Source organism: Balaenoptera acutorostrata, chromosome 5, assembly GCF_949987535.1.
Source record: "Balaenoptera acutorostrata chromosome 5, mBalAcu1.1, whole genome shotgun sequence".
Taxonomy (NCBI): Eukaryota; Metazoa; Chordata; class Mammalia; order Artiodactyla; family Balaenopteridae; genus Balaenoptera; species Balaenoptera acutorostrata.
In genome coordinates, this window is record NC_080068.1 from 97994356 (window position 1) to 98011396 (window position 17041).

Genomic DNA, 17041 nt, shown 5'->3' on the forward strand with positions numbered 1-17041 from the left:
AACTTAAACCTCTCTATATACTGTAAAGACAGAGAAATAAATTTTAAACAAAGAGTAATTTTCTCAAGGTCAAATAATAGCAACTCAGTTCTCCTGATTCCAGTCTCAATTTTTTTGACCAACCCAAGTCGTTTCTCTCTAGTAACACTGCACTTACTCCGTTATTTCCCTGACCCAAAGTCTTCCCATAGTGGTCTCTCATGCCCACTGAATAACATCCAATCATCTTAGGCATTCTTATCCAATGTTAGTCCTCTGCCATTTCTTGGCAAGTGAGATCATGCTTTCCTCCATAGCCTTGTTTTTCAGAAGGGAAAAATGTTTTAGCAGCCTCTTCTCTATTTTAATGAAAGGAGTTCCTGAGGCAGATTATTTCATTACCAAGCAGAATGGTAAGTATGAGACTACAAATAGGCAACTCACAGGTGCTCTGGGTTGAGGTGGGATGCTAGAGTCCACCAGGAGGAGGATGGAGGAACCAGCATTGCAAGAGAAGCTGCGGAGTGTTAGCCTTGTGAAAGAGTGGAGAGATAATATGGTTAGCATCAGAAAAGAGATTTGGGGAAGATTACCAAGAGTGGCCCAAAGAGAGATTCATGATATTTGGTCATATGAAATGTCATGAACCCTTCCTTTCCTCTCTCCATGGTATCTTCAGAAAACATCTACTTCTTGCTTATATATTATGGGGGATCAAGTGTTTCTGAGATATATCAAAGAACAGAGTGTTGCTGCAAGATTGGCATAAACACAGAAGCTACTCACACGGATCCCTACAATTATTAACTATGCTTGGACCTTTTCACTTCCTTTATTCCTGCTCTTCACTACTTAAAAATATTCTTTCTGTCTCTGTATATGTATATATGTAAATGTTATATATCATTAATAAATGTCTCCTGTGCAACCCGCACTGTCCAAACTTTACATATATTATGTCATTTAATTTTACAATGCCTTAAGGTACTTTTATTATCCCCATTTTACAGGTGAGTCCCAGTGAGATCACATGGCTTGCCCAAGATGCATGCTTAGTAAGAAATGGGGTAGGGACATGAACTCAGGCAGCCTGACTCCAGAGCCCATGCTCTTAACCACCACAGTCTCCTAGCTCTGTAATACCACTCCTCTGGTACATATCAATCAGCTCTCCTTCAATATGAATATATTTTATCTTCTCAACTTAATGGCAAGCTCCCTGCGAATAAGTAGAGTTTATCTTTTTCTTTGTTTATCCTCTACAGATTTTTTTGAATTGACTATTTTGGTGAGGTGAGTCATTTGATTGGATTAGTAACTCCCAAATATTTAAAATTAGAATAACCCTTTTAACAAATGACGTCTGACCCCAGATGCTAATGTGTGGAACATATAAAAGCAAAGCTTCTCTGATCAAAGTTAAGTAATTTGTCCCAGGTCAAAGAACTAGTATAAGTACTAAGAGATTTTGACCTAAGACCCTCTATTCTATACCCTAATTCTTACCTACTATGCAGCCTTATATTATAAACCCTTCTCAAGCCAATAGCCTTAAAACAACAGAGCACAATATTGCATTACCCGATTAGGTAGGACGGTATGTAAGAAGATGAATTTTTATGATTTTAATATTATTCATTCAAAAGTGTGTAGTGGTTGTTCTTAGGAAGTACTAGGAATGAAACACATCTGGCATCAAGAGATAACTTCCTACACATATAAGTTTTAGGGAAGTAGAATTTGAAACTGTGCAAAGAAGACTGTAGCTAACAATGTCTGCAAATGTTGAGGTGGTAAAATGTGAATACGCTATGTGAAGTTGTGAATTCTTTATCACTAGAGGTTGGAAGCAGAGGCATCTAGATAATAACCCTCTGGAAATGATGGAAAGCGTGGACTACATGCTTTGGTCAGAGGACTGGAGTACAGGTTCTTTCTATTCCAGCAATAAAATTTATAATTCTATTATTTTAACACAATCTAACATACATAAAGGACATTTAACAAATGCCATTGGATCATGACAATTATAGACAAACACACACACACACACACACACACACACACACACACAACAATAGCAGCATATACACAGAATAATGCTAAGAACATTACGCATGTCTTAGTAATCTCATTCATTTAAATTCCCGTCTTCCTGAATGGGTATAGCAATCCTTCCTATAATTTAAATTCAAATTGACAATATCTGAATTTCTGGTTAGAAACCATAATTTTCTGAAAAATGATTCTTCATTTGCCTGAATAGCATAAACTCAAATATTTCTTTCATCAAGAGCAAAAATTTATACTTTCTTTCCCAATGAATGCCTCCATTTGTATTCTAAAGACAACTATATTACATGAGAAGACTAAGTGCTCACAACTTTGAATTGGTTTAATGTCCATTATAGATCCCTTTATTGGTCTTTTAAAATTTTAGAAAGGGAATGCAAATTTAATTGTGTGAGGAAGAGATAAATGCCTCTTTCATTCATAATAAATTGATCTAAAAAGCTTACTGATCATCATCCAAATGCTACATCTGGACTTGTTGTTATCACGTGGAAATTCATTATAGAAAATATACTATGCAGATTGAGTTGGCTAATGCAGCGTGTAAACTATAATTTCTGCTATGATTTAAAATTATACTTTCTCATCTAGTGAAGATTGCTTTGACAGGCATTCATCAGCTGCCTCCTCTTCTTGCATTTGACCTAAAGTATTTGGGACAAATATTTGTATGAAATGCCTATCATGTAAAAGCCATGTTCATGAGGTTATATTATTTGCCTAATTCCTGAAAAATAAATACTGCCTTGATCTACGTGACACTATATTATCCAGCTACCAAGTGAAACATTAGTCAGAAACTTGGGGTTTTGATGAATATCAAATGGCGACCTAACTCATAATCCTCTAAGGCAGTGTCATCCCTTGCAAATAAATGTGAGCCACAAATACAGGGCACACATGAAATTTTAAATTCTGTAGAGATATTAAAAACAGTTTTATACCGAGCAGGACCCTGTGGGGCTCCTGGGCACAAAAGGCTTCTCTGTCCCCCATTTCTAGATTACAGGAAATAGGCTTCATTCAGCTTCTGTGACTTTCTCTGAGTTCCAAGAGCAGATTCAAACAGTTGTTAATTAGGGAAGGGAGTAGATGTGGAGACAAGGGAGGAACAGTCAAAAGAAACAATAGTGCAGCCTTGGGGCAGAGTCCTGCTTCCCCCACAAGAGATATACATAACAATATCTTTGAGCTGTTTTGCAGATACTGAAAACCCCACCAGGTGGGAGAAGTTAAAACGGAATATTGCAGCTCTATTTACAATAGCCAGGACATGGAAGCAACCTAAGTGTCCATCATCGGATGAATGGATAAAGAAGATGTGGCACATATATACAATGGAATATTACTCAGCCATAAAAAGAAATGAAATGGAGGTATTCGTAATGAGGTGGATGGAGTTAGAGTCTGTCATACAGAGTGAAGTAAGTCAGAAAGAGAAAAACAAATACAGTATGCTAACACATATATATGGAATCTAAGGAAAAAAAAAAAGGTCATGAAGAACCTAAGGGTAAGACGGGAATAAAGACACAGACCTACTAGAGAATGGACTAAAGGATATGGGGAGGGGGAGGGGTGAGATGTGACAGGGTGAGAGAGTGGCACGGACATATATACACTACCAAATGTAAAATAGATAGCTAGTGGGAAGCAGCCGCATAGCACAGGGAGATCAGCTCGGTGCTTTGTGACCACCTAGAGGGGTGGGATAGGGAGGGTGGGAGGGAGGGAGACGCAAGAGGGAAGAGATATGGGAACATATGTACATGTATAACTGATTCACTTTGTTTTAAAGCAGAAACTAACACACCATTGTAAAGCAATTATACTTCAATAAAGATGTTTAAAAAAAAAAAAAAACGGAATGCTGTCCACAAGCAGTAGATCCCCAGAAGGGTTGATGATACTGACTCCCACTTACCTCACCACCAACCAATCAGAAGATTGTCCATGAGCTGATCACGCCCTCTCTGAACCATTACTATAAAACTCCTCACTACCCTCTCCAAGTTGGCACACAGTTCTGAGGGCATTAGCCTGCTGTGGCCCCCTTTGCCTGGCAAAGCAATAAAGCTCTTCTTTTCTCCTTCACCCAAAACTCTCACTGAGAATTAATTTGGTGTTGGGATAGAGGCCAGATTCGGCTTCAGTTTTCACTGTTGAAAATAATTTTAATAAAACATTTTATTTAACTGTATATATGCAAAATATCTTTATTTCAACGTATAATTGTCATAAAAATATTAATGATACCTTTTATAAGTCTTTGAAATCTGGTGTACATTTATACTAAGTACGTCTCAATTTCAACCAGCCACATTTCAAGTGCTCAATAGCTACATGCGGCTTGTGGCTACTTCAGATCCTGGCTTCACCATGAATGTAAGCAAAGGGAGATAGTGGTACTGTTCCCGACAACACAACTCTAAAAGCTAAGTTTTCCACATTTTATCTTAATAACCAGTCCCTACTTTTCAGCCCTTTTTTCTATTGTAAATAATGATAATAGTCACCTATGTTTCAGCATCATTTAACGCTAGTGACGAACAATTCCAGCAGGATATTAAAATCTCCAAACATAATAATGAATGGATATAAAAGCACTTTGGACTATTACTATCTAAATTCTCATACATCAGGGGAACACAGCAAGAAAGTTTTCTCAGCCTCCTTTACCTTCACGGATGTAGACGGCCTATCCATTAGACTAGTCCTTGTTGATCTTATCTTTGGTACCAAGGATATTTTTTTGTTTGTTTCCTTTATTCATTTTTGTTTTTGATTGCTTGGTTTTTTGTTTGTTTTCTTTACCCTGCTAACTGTGCTAAAGAATCCTAGTGGAGCCCAGCTCTGTACCACAGAATGCCAGCTGCAGATAAGAAAGATTAGAATCCTTACCTAGTTCTGCCCTCTACCTTCATTCCCTGAATCCTGCTGCCCTTAGACTAAACTGGAAAGAAAAATCTATTCAATCAGAGGACTCGCCATGGTTCATAGTGATGTATATAGCCCGCTGATGTTCTCCACGCAACCTGCACAGTGTTATTTAATTTGAAATAGTTGACAACACTTAAAAATCAGATTTCAAAAGAATCTGATTCACAATTTTTGTGTGTGAAAAATTCTATCTGATGATCCCAAATCCCACTTCTTGCATGAGATCCTGACATTCTAAACCTCCATCCCATTTGACCAATTGAGTACTCTTGTATTGTGTATGCTCCTTGCTGGGTGTGTCTCTGTTATTGGATTTGGACAACTGAGCACAGCCAGGGACAGGGTCAAGCCTTTCCATCTTACTTATCCAGCTCATGACTCAATGTCAGCTTGCCCCTGTCTCTGTTGGAGCCCTGACAGCAATGACACTGATGACTTGTCCTGTGGTAATTATTTTTCCTTGGTCGCCGAAGTGCATGTGAAACAAAGCTATGATTAATCTCTGTTATAGAACTTATTTGAGAATCAATGGCCATGATGTTATTGAATTACTTGTGAAATGAAGCTCTAACTCAACAAAGAAACATATCTCTTGATCAGTATTATGAACAAAATCTTCTTGGATTGGACAGTGAATATTCAGCTTGCACCTGGACATTCAATAACGGTGGCCTTTGTAAATTTCCTTGAAAAACTGTGCTTCCTAAACCTCATATTTGGCTTCTAAAACCCCTACTTGTCCTTCCACTTAACTTGTAGAAAAATCTTGATTATTATATTAATGTTCCTGTTTTCGTCAAGCTGTTTACATTAGTTTCCTAGCCCTGCCGTAACAAATTACCCCAAAGTGGGTAGCTTAAAACTATGATAATTTACAGTTCTGGAGGCCAGAAATCTGAAATCAAGGTGTCAAAAGGGGCACACTCTCTCCAAAAGATCTAGGAGAAATTTCATTCATACCTCTCCCAGCTCATGCATTAAGAGTTTTGCATTTACTCATTGGAGTGAAAAGACTTGGGTCCAAATCCTGACTTCATCATGTACTAGCTGTGCAGACTTAGGAAGGGAGCCTCAGTTTTTAATTGTGAAGTAAACTGAATAATGGTAATCACCTCATAGGGTTGTCATTGGTTTAAATGAGATGATGCTTATAAGCCACTTGGAACAGAGACTGTATGTAGTAAAAGTTCAAAAAATTTTTCATAGTCTTCATCTTTGAAGACATAATTTTTAGAGTTATCTTTATAAACCTGAATTGTGAGTTCTTTGGAAATGTGCCTGTAATCTGATCTCTACTACCAGGCCATGATGCACAGACAAATGCTAAATTCATTTAATTTACATTTAATTTACATGTAAATTAAATGATTTAATTTACATCTAAACATTTACTAACTGAAACCCATATAAGTAGAATTAAATCATAGCTATTCTTTACTCTTTATGCAACTATTAATATCAAACAATTCTCTGTAGTATAACTGTTCTCTGTAGTGTTACCATACGGATATCTAAAAACACCAAGGTCAGAAGGACTAATACACTATCAAACTTGTACATGAATCTCCCTGGCATACGTTGTACTTTCCTTGGTGAAGCAATTTTAATTCCCTCTCCTTGGTGAATGTATGTCAGTTTGTATGATTCCATCTACCTATAAATTCCTCTTACACTTAATGTCTTGCCAGGTATTCAAAATTGACCATATTAAGCTATTTTCAATCCATGGTTTGTGACTTATTAGGGCATGATGAAATCAATTCAGTTTGAAGCAAAGGGAAGCCTTTTTTAAATGAAATACAGTAGAATAAAATAGAATGAAATAGAAGACAAGACAATATATGAGTGGATCAGTCAGAATAAGTGAAAATAAATACTGTTTTTTGAAGTTTTTGTTTCCATTTTATATGTACATATGCATGAATATACCTATGTGTTCTGGTAGGTAATGTAAAATACATTTCTCACCAGGAGTTTTAGGCATTTGCTAATTAACATACATCCATTGCTGACATTGCAGATGGATATTCTACGTAATCTACTGTAGTAGATCACATTTTTGGCCTCAATTCTTTTTTTTTCTTTCCTTTTTTCAACTTGTGTTATTTTGAAGACTTACAAACCTACAGAAAAATATAATATGATGAACACCATATATTCTTTATGTGGATTCATAAATTTTTAAGATTGTAATGCTTTGGGATTTTCTCTTTCTCTCTAATTACACACTCATTATTAAAATCCTTATTCTTAATCTTATTATTCTTATGGGCCATTGAGAATAAGTTATAGGTATCATGGCTTTTCACCACTAAATATTCAGTATATATCCTCTAAAACAAAGATATTCTCTTACCTAACCACAGTACAATTACCAAATTCAAAAAATCTAATATACAAAAAATACTATTATCTGACATAGAGCCCATAATCAAGTTTTGTCAACCACCCCAATAATGTCCTTTTTAGTGACATTTTTGGTTCAGGATCCAATCCAGGATTATGCATTATATTTAGTTGTCTTGGCTTTTTGTTTTCCTTTAATACTAGAGCAGTCCCTCAGGGCTCAGTGTATCACATCACTTTCTGCTGCCAAACAAATTTTCATCTAATAGTTTTGATGATTCTGGCTTGACTCAATTACTGCTATTATGGAACATAAGTTTTATATACATTTAAAGAGTAGCATGTATGTACACATGCACACATACATACCATATGATTTATATGTTTTATATCTAATCCTTGTGATAATTGTGAAAAGCAATTTTCATTATATGATAAGAAAGCTGGATGTCTCTGAATTTAAGACACTAGTCCAGGGTCATTTAGCTTGGTATGTTGTAGAACTGAGATCTGAACACAGAACACTTTATATCATTCTGTCTCTGTTAGGCATTGACTTAAACTCTATTTTGTCTAATATTAGTATGGTCACTCCTGCTCTTTTAGTTACTATTTGCATGAAATATCCTTTTCCATCCTTTCACTTTCAATCTATTTGTTGTCTCTTTGGATCTAAAGTGAGTCTCTTGTAGACAGTGTAGAGTTAGATCATGGTTTTTTTAGACTCACTCTGCCAACCTCTGACTTGGTTGGAGAGTTTAATTCATTTACATTTAAAGTAATGACTGATAAGGAGGAACCTACTTCTGTCGTGTTGCTTCTTGTTTCCTATATGACACATAAGCTTTTTAGTCCCTCATTTCCTGCATTACTGTCTTCTTTTGTGTTTAGTTGACTTTTTGTAAATTTCAATAACGTACAAAAACTGTTTCTTTAACAGCTTTATCCCTTCCATTTTTCAGTTGTTAATGTCACAAAATTACATCTTTATACATCATTACTGAGGTAACTGGACTCCCTCAGCTTTTGTTTATCCAGGAAATGCTTAATTTCTCCCTCACTTTTGAAGGACAGTTTTGGTGGATATAGGACTCTTGGTTGACAGTTTATTTTCTTTTAGCATTTTAAATATATCAGCCTTGTGATTTTGCATTGAAAACTGGACATTTGAATCTAATAATGTAGTGATTCTGGAAATCAGATTCTCCCCCTTCCCCAAGGTTTGCTATTTTGATTTTGCTCGGTTTTGATTGTTGTAGGCTGTCCCTATGCTGAGGATCCTCCTGAGGTGTAAACTTTAGGTCTCCTCAAGTCTTTTCTGAGCCTGTGCCTTCCCTTGAGCATGTGTGGTCACTTTCTAATTTCCCCCCTACACACAATTGCTTTTGAATGTCCTACTCTCAATGTCTGGCTCTCAAGAGGGAAAAAAGAGAAAAATAAAGATGGGGGGTGGAGAAGCACCATCTCTTTGAAGTCACTTCAGTCAGAGACAGAGGGGCTTGCAACACGGGGAGAGATGCAACAGCAATGGCCACTGCCTCTTTGTTTGCACTTCTGTGATTAGGAACAGCAATCTGAAATAAGAGCACATGTCCTGTATATTTGAAGGACAGGGTTCTTTCTACCCACCCTGTGTGCAAGCTGCTCCAGGAACACATGCACAGCTGCCTGCCACATAGTTGGGGTTAGGGGATGGGTAGCTACTACAGTACTAAGAGCTGAATTAACTGAAATTAATTATAATTTATTCTTCAAACCTTCCTGGAAGTTGCAAGCCTCAATAGGCTGCAGAATTCCAAAATAGTTACATTCGACAGATTCTGTCAGTGAAATTATTGTCTAGGTGGAGAGACAGATTCCTGGTGCTTTCTATTCTGCAGGCCTCCCAGAATCCTCCCCTACCTCAATTCTTCACCCTTCCTGTATTCATGTCCTTTGCTATGTGACTTTATAATACCTTCCACGAAAGAGATGAAGTATATTTCCCCACCATGATTTTGGCTTTAGTCATTTGACTTTATTTGATAACTCTAATAAGTCAGAAGTTGTATTGTGCCAGTTCTGAGCCTTGGCCTTAACAAAAGTTGTGAGTTTCTAACCCATTCTCTTGAGCCTCTGCTATCACCATAAGAAGAACATTCCCAAGCTGGTTCTAAAAGAGAAAGATGTGTTACAAAGCTCAGCTCTATAGCTGCACCCTGCATGATCAGCTAACCTCCTGATGTGTTAATGAATACAACCAAGATCAGCAGAGCCTCTTGGCCAAGCCTAGCCTGAAACAGTCAATCTCCACTCAACCCATAGACTTGTGAGCTAAATAAAAGTTTATTATTTTATACCACTAAGGTTTTGTGGTTAGTTATAATACAGTATTATTACAGCATAAAAATAAACATACAAACAGCCTCCAAGGAATGTTAGAAAGTCCTTGCTTTCTAACTTTATATGTATATATTTATTTACAACAACTTATAATATCCTTCTTTTTTTTGTTTCTCTACTGCTATTATTTTCCTCATGAATTCTTCTGGCAGATATAAACATTTGTTCCACTGTGTTTCCATTACACTGATCACATAACTATACTTTCAAGAACAATGCTTTGCAATTTTATGTTTGCTTGTCCATCTCTCTCTCTACTGTTATTGTTTCTCTAGATTCCCACACTAGATTATGAGTCACTCCAGGTGGAGAAATAATGTGATATAGTTTTTAATGGTACAGGTTTTGGCCTAAGACAGACCTTGGTTATATGCCTTCTTTAGCTATGGGAAACAGGGTATGTGCTTTAACCTCTTTGAGCCTTTTATCTACAAAGCACATAATATAATCACCTTTTAACTTACATGGTTTTTGTGAATGCTAAATGAGTTAAGATGGGTAAAGTGTCCAGAACATGATTGGCATTTAATAAATGCCAGCTATTATTAATTCCTCTTACTGGTCTTTACAACCATAGAATTTTAGCATATTGACTGTATAAGGTTAAAAATTTTTCAATACATTGAACCACAAAACTGAGAAAGTTGGAAAACAGGGAGAAGAAACCACTATGTCATCAGGATTCAGATAAAATTTTTTTTAAGGAAAGATAAATTTATGAGAACATAATCCCAAGGAAGTTTAAGGTAAAATGGTATCAGAATGGAGTTTTAAGTTTCAGTTTTAAGTATAATATTAAGTTTTTATTTTTTCTTTGAAAAATAGTGTGATTCTTCCTTTTGTTATGTTTCTTTTTCCTATTTTTTCTAACATGTAAGAGAGATAAAGATACAAGGAAAAGCAAAAATCAGTTGACATAGATTTAATTTTCTACTTTGAATATTATCTAAGCTTTTTAAAAGGAGTAAAATTAAATGAGGAAAATCTCTGTCAATAAAACATTCATTTTCCCTCTTTCTACATAGTGATTTATGCCTAAACTTTAGTAGAAACATGAAAACACTAAGAGACACTCCAATAGAAAAAGCTTCAGCTCTGAAGTCAAACAAACTGGATGTTGAATCTCAGCTTTGCCAGTTAGTTATTTTGTAAAATAGAAGAAGCTACTCTAACTCTCGAACCTTGGTTTCTTCACCTCTAAATTATGTACACTGATACTTCACAGCTGCTGTGAGCATTAAATGAGGTAAAGAATTTAAGGTGTCCCTATAGCAGATTGAATGATTCACTCCAATGTCCACTCCCTCCCCCTATCTACACCTTTGCCACATCCTCATCATGGGTACTTTGATTGGATATAATTGGATTTGGTCAACTGATATGTGGGTAGATATGATGAATATGCTAGTTCTGAGCCTAGGTTCTCAGAGGCCTTGTGTATTTGTTTGTTCTCTTGTGTTACTGTCATTATCATGAGAACATGTCTCAGCTAGCTTGCAGGCAAAGGAGGATGAGAGATATATGAAGCAGAGTTGCTCCTGCCACTTCGCTAATTTGCAGCTTGAAGCAGGGCTGCCCAGTAGAGCCCAGCCTAGATCAGCAGAACCACCATAAGTGACCAGCAGATCCAGGAGAATAAATGACTGTTTTAAGTCACTTGTTATTGGGATAATTTCTTATACAGCTCTATTGTTACAAGAGCTAATCAATGCAGTGCTGAACACTGTGGATGACACATAATAGTTTTTGATAAATATTAGTTCTATAGTAACATAACAATATGTCATTTGGCATTTCAATTTACTTATGTTAAACTGAAGAGAAAGCCTCTTTTAATTGTACATGATTTGTTTTGAAGGCCAATTACTAATATAAACTTGTGAAATAAAATACTAAATAAAAAAATTAAAGATAGAAAATTCTTGAAATTCTTAGCCTTATCTGTTTAGTGTCAGTATCCTTCTAATAACCCCTAATCATTGTGCTGCTCACTAACCCCTTAGGCTAAAAAAATAGTATAAAAATGGTATGAACCTAGTATGGGATAAAAATTAATTCATACCAATACTCACTAAGCTGGTGACCACAATACCCATTAAACTGGTGGTGTATAGTTTCAGGGATTTGGATGCAAGCTCCCAAGATGTTTTATATACACCTTTTAAAATATATCAGTCAGTGAAATATATTCTACCTATTTCCCACCCAACTAGAATTTGAACCACAAATGGCAGGTGCTAGGTTCATATTTCACTAATATAATCCTCCACACAGTTCGGTATTTTTAAGAAGAATCCTTATAACTTAAGTGCCTAATACCTGAAGCCTTGAAGTGCATTTGTGTTTGCATCTGGGCTTTCTCCATTCTACCAAGACACACAATGAAAAAGCATACCAAGTCTCAGTTTCCATCTGAGACCCAGCAGAAGATCAATTTCTCATGAACCCTCACTGGAGGCACTCTTCAGTTTGATGTCTAAAAAGGCCTCAGACAAATATTCCCACTTCAAATCTAGACTAAAAGTCACTATTTTTGCCTTTGATGATTTCCTTTAGCCATGCAAGTATGTACACTTTTCCAAATAAGATCTTGTGGGGAAAAAAAGCTGGAGAAAGTGCTCAGGGGTGTTCCATTTATGTATTTGTCTGATTTTTGACCAGAAAACCTAAACAAAAGGGCAGAACTGTGATTTTTCAATGTTCCATGACAACTTTTGCAATAAGACGGTTCTCTACCTAATTCTATCCAACTCTTCCTCTGAAAATTTGTTCTACGTATATGCATTACTATGTATTGCATCCATTAAGTTGTAAGGTTCAACTTCTGGATTGATATGTAATATTTAAGGAGTGTTCACTTTCTTCCTAAAATTTAGAAGGATATCTGAGGTAAAGATTTGTGAGTCATCCATTCAAAACTTTCTCTTTTTACTTACACACTATGATATAATAGTAAGTGCATTTATTCATTTGACAAATATTGTGCAAACAGCTATCATGTGCCATGCATCATGTCAGATGCTAAGGAGTTGACAGTTTCACAGAGGAGTTGGGCATTAATCAAAAAATCAGAGAAAAATATAAAATTAAACGTATGATGAGTACTATGTAATAAAAGTGCATGGTATTTCAGAAGTATATAACAGGAGGCCTGACCTAATTTGGGAGTATGGGGAAGGCTTTCATGTGGAAGTGATGTTGGAACTAATACATGAAAAATAAATACAAGTTATCTAAGTAAAGAGATTGGGCAAAGGGGCCTTTCCAGGTAGAGTGATCAGCATATGGAAAGTAGCGGAATGAAGAAGACTAGTGTAGGGGGAACAGAGAGTGTTAGAAAGAAGAATGGCATGAAATTAGGCATGAGGTGGGGCAGAGAACTGACTGGCAACTGGGAATCTTCATGCTCAATGTGTCCCTCCAGACCTACTCTACACCCTTCTCCACCATACCCTATACCCTAGAAGACAGAACTTTGAAAACTCCATCAATGGGCCCCTTTACCCTCCAGCTCCCAGGTGTATCCAGCCAATGGGAGACACCATCAAGAAACTGGATGATGAGATGAAAGTGAAAAAAAGTGTATTCCTCTACTATAGGCATACCCACCGACCGGAAGTCAAAATGTATGTTTCTATTCAGATTCACATATTAAAATGATCACTTTGGCTATAAAATCCCCAAATTGGATTGGAAGGGGCAAGAATGGATAGAGACCTAACATTAGCTTGGACAGGAAAATAATGGTGGAAATACAGAGAACTTGATGGATTCAAGATGGGGAAAAAGACCTCCAAAGTGGACTCAACATTTTATCTATGCAACTTGCTGGAAGGCAGTACCATTGACTGAGGAGAGCACCTCAAAAGAAAAAGGAAACAGGTTTGCAGATGGCAATCAAGCATTTGTCTTTGGACGTGTTGAATGTGAGGTTATTTTGAGACATCTAACTGGAGATGTGAAAAAGACAGCTGGATACACAGATCCAAAACTCTAACAAAAGGTCAGAAGTTGGGGATTTATGTTTGGGAGTTTTTGACATGTGGTGATGATTAAAACTGTAGTTGTATGTGAGGCTTCCCACAGGGTGAGAATAAGGTACTGGCCCAGCTCTAAGAAACGTTACCATATACTGGCCAGTTAAAGGAAAACAAACTCAGAAGGATGAAAAAAAAAAAGGAGCAGCAGAGATTCGGTGGGTATGTATGACACCAAGGAAATGTACGTCATAGAAGACAAGGAAACAGAGTATATAAAACAGTAAGAATCATATAGTTGACTGAAAACATGTGAAAAAAATATTCTTTTTCTGTGTCATTATAGTCCATTGCTTTTATAGGGAATAAACATTATATCTTAAAGGAAAGTGTTTTCTATGCCAGAGGACAATTTTATTGCACTTAGGTTCCCTTTGATTTTGACCCCTTCTTGTGTCTGCCCTTTTCTGCAATAGAAGATAGTTTTCATAGTTCTCACCTGTAATAAAGTTCAGTGTTATACCCTGCTGCTTCTAGTTATTACTGCTTACCGCAGTCAGAACTGATACATTGGATCCAATGCTAGGAACTTGGATTCCAGTTAACCAAGGTTTTATTCTAGCAAACTTCTGCCTTCACAGAAAGAAAGAAACACACAGAGATTAACTTTCCCAAGGACACATACTTGGAAAATATCAGAGTCAGATTCAAACTAATACTTTCCCTAATACTTTTCAAACTAATACTAATACAAATTCCCTGTTGTATGACACATGAAGGCATCACCATAACTACTCAATGTACTCCTTCCCTAACCTCGATATTGCAAGCAAGATGTAATAAAAACAAAAGCTCATTAATCAGGAGAGAGAACACACAAATTGTAAAGCTCAAAAACTGGAAATTCTAAAATCATGAATTCAATACTGCCAGCAACTTTAGCCTCATCCTTTGAAAAATATGCCTTTGTCTCAGCCAGCTAGGACTGCTATGAAACAAAAATACCATAGACTGGGTGCCTTAAACCACAGATATTTATTTCTCACAGTTTGGGAAGCTGGGAAGTCCAAGATGGCAGATCCAGTGCCTGGTGAGATCCTGCTTCCTGACTTGTAGATGGCTGTCTTCTCCTTGTGTCCTCACACAGTAGAGAGTAGAGAGCTACAGCAAGCTCATCCATCTCTTCTTATAAGGGCACAATTCCATTCATGAGGGAGGCTCTGTCCTCATGACCTAAACCTCTTAAAGGCCACACCTCTTAATCCCATCACCTTGAGGGTTAGGATTGCAACATACGAACTTTGGGAGACACATTCAGGCCATGATAGCATTTTTAAAAATTTTTTTCCAAGAAGAATTTATTTTTCTTTGATTTAAAGAAAACTTACAATCCCAGTGAAACTATATTCACTAGTTTGTTGTATTTTTTATATTCCACATATAAGTGATATCATACAGTATTTGTCTTCCTCTGTCTAACTTATTTCACTTAGCATAACACCCTCCAAATCCATCCATGTTGCTGCAAATGGCAGAATTTCATTCTTTTTATGGCTAATATTCCATCGTGTGCGTGTGTGTGTGTCTATATACACACACACCACATCTTCTTTATCCATTCATCTGTTGATGGACACAGGTTGCTTCCATATCTTGGCAATGCTGCTATGGACATTGGGGTGCATGTATCTTTTTGTTTGTTTGGGTTTTTCACTTTTTAATTTACTTCAGCATTTTAGGGGAAAGGAGAGACACAATCCCAAAGGGGGTGTTCAAAGCCCACCTTGCTTACTGAGGCAGAGAAGTATTTTAAATATACATATATATGATAGCATTTAACACCCTTGGAGATCGTTCTCAAATTTTTTCCAAACTCATGAAAATCACCTCTCATTATCAACAGTGCAGACTATTTCAGAGAGCTGTAACATGACTGCATGGTCAGCTTGCCTGCGGTTTAAGGTACCAAAAGAAATCTCATTCTGCTCTTAATTCCCTTGTTTTGTGGATAAGCTGTTCACCTGCCGAAACCAAGCAAGAAACAAACCTGTGGCCTTGGTACCCAACACATTTGAATAAGCTTGTTTTAGTGTCTGTGTTTCACTTGCTTCTTTACAGTTCATGTGAGTTTTTTTTTTTTTATAGCAGCTGGTTTTGCTCTAAGGACGAGTGGGTGCTACATCAGAATATTCCTCTGACAGTGTAGAAAGTCTGGGCCACTTCAACACTAGGCCAGTGGATTTGGTGTCGCAGTTTAATTGAGCCAAGTAATGTTATCATGAGTGTCGCGTGAGGGCTATGTTCTCTGCAGCTTTGGAGAACTTAATTATTAAATCCACCCCACTGGCTGACAGACAACGTTGTACTTAAGGAGGAATGCATGGGGTGTTTGTTTCCCTACAAACAAACATCATCAGATTGGTGGTAAATGGAGGTCTATCTCAGTTTTTAGACTGTCATTATCTAAATTAAACTGAAATGGCAAATTTTTATCTAGCAAAATATAGCAAGTTAACCATAGAGGGGCTGTCTAGTTGGAAATTAGATGAAGCCAGCAACAAGACAAAATTTAACACAAATTAGAAGTCAAAGTAATACACGTGATTGGTGGAGCTGCTGGGGTATTAGTGCCAAAGATGGGTATCCTTGAACCTTATGACAATCTATTGGCTGTCATTATTTTACTAGTCCAATGCTATTGCCAAGTCAAGCTAACACAGATAATTGTCTCTAGTTTTGCTTTGGAAAATGGTCAAATACAAGGATTTCTCCATGCCTTCTAGAACTCAGTGCCCATCTGCTCTCAATCAGTAGGAAGACTGAGAAACAGAACATGCCATAAACCCTAAGACAAACCCACCTGAGAGGCTGAGACCTTGGCCACTTGTCATGAGATTGCTTTTCCTTCACCTATGGACATATGGTCTTGATAAACTGTCATGAGGACAGCATGATAGAGAAGGCCTACAATATCAATAATCCCAGTAGCTAACTTACATATATTGCAATTAATAAAAGATATGCTACAGCCATTATGCCTTATATGACATCATGAGAATTTCTGAGTGCTTTCTTTTTTGGAACATTTCTGTATGAGAACAGAAGCCATCTTTCAGTGCCCCAAATGTGAAAAGAGAAATTTTAATTAGATGTCTACCCTGTCAAACATCCTATAAAAAAAGGAAGGGGCAGTTCATGTCAGGTGAAACAAACAGGGACCAGTCATATCCATGTAGCTCAAGATCACCTTCCCAAGTTTGGGGTTGTGGAGGGAAGGAATTTGCAGTCCTGCTCAGGCCATTTATCTTAATTCCCTAGAGCTACCATAACAAAGTACCATAACC